The following is a 500-nucleotide window of genomic DNA, read 5'->3' as shown; positions in this document are numbered from 1 at the left end:
CACACAATGACGGGTCCCAGCCAGAGCGCTTCAGTTCAAGGGATTCCAACTCACAGTCTGCCCAGAAATGCCCCACAGCAGCAACCTACCAAGAGGTACCTTACTTTCCCTTTGTGTGAACAGGCAGTGCTTACCACACCTCAGCACCAGCCAGGTTTGTGTGTTGTCTTCTTTCCTCTATTCTATCCCTAGACCCTTCCAGAGACTCAGAAGGCTCATCACTGTTCCCCCTACTCCTGCTGCCACCCAAGCGAGGATCTGTGGGCTTGGGTGGGAGGAAGATGTGTGACCTGCAGCCCATTGCAGGGATGTCTTGCTGCTGAGCTCTGTTGTGGACTGGTAAAGAAATCATCATCCCCACCACCACCGAGGAAGCCCCAGATCCACAAGCAGCCTAGCCTCCAGTTGCATGTTTAGCTCTCCAAGAGGGTTTTGTGAGGGGTCAGCCCTCCAACCAGCCCAACCTATAAGGTGGGGATAAATTGTTAGCATAAGGGATC

The sequence above is a fragment of the Balaenoptera ricei genome, chromosome X, assembly GCF_028023285.1.
Source record: "Balaenoptera ricei isolate mBalRic1 chromosome X, mBalRic1.hap2, whole genome shotgun sequence".
NCBI lineage: Eukaryota > Metazoa > Chordata > Mammalia > Artiodactyla > Balaenopteridae > Balaenoptera > Balaenoptera ricei.
Note: the sequence above shows the minus strand (reverse complement) of the source record.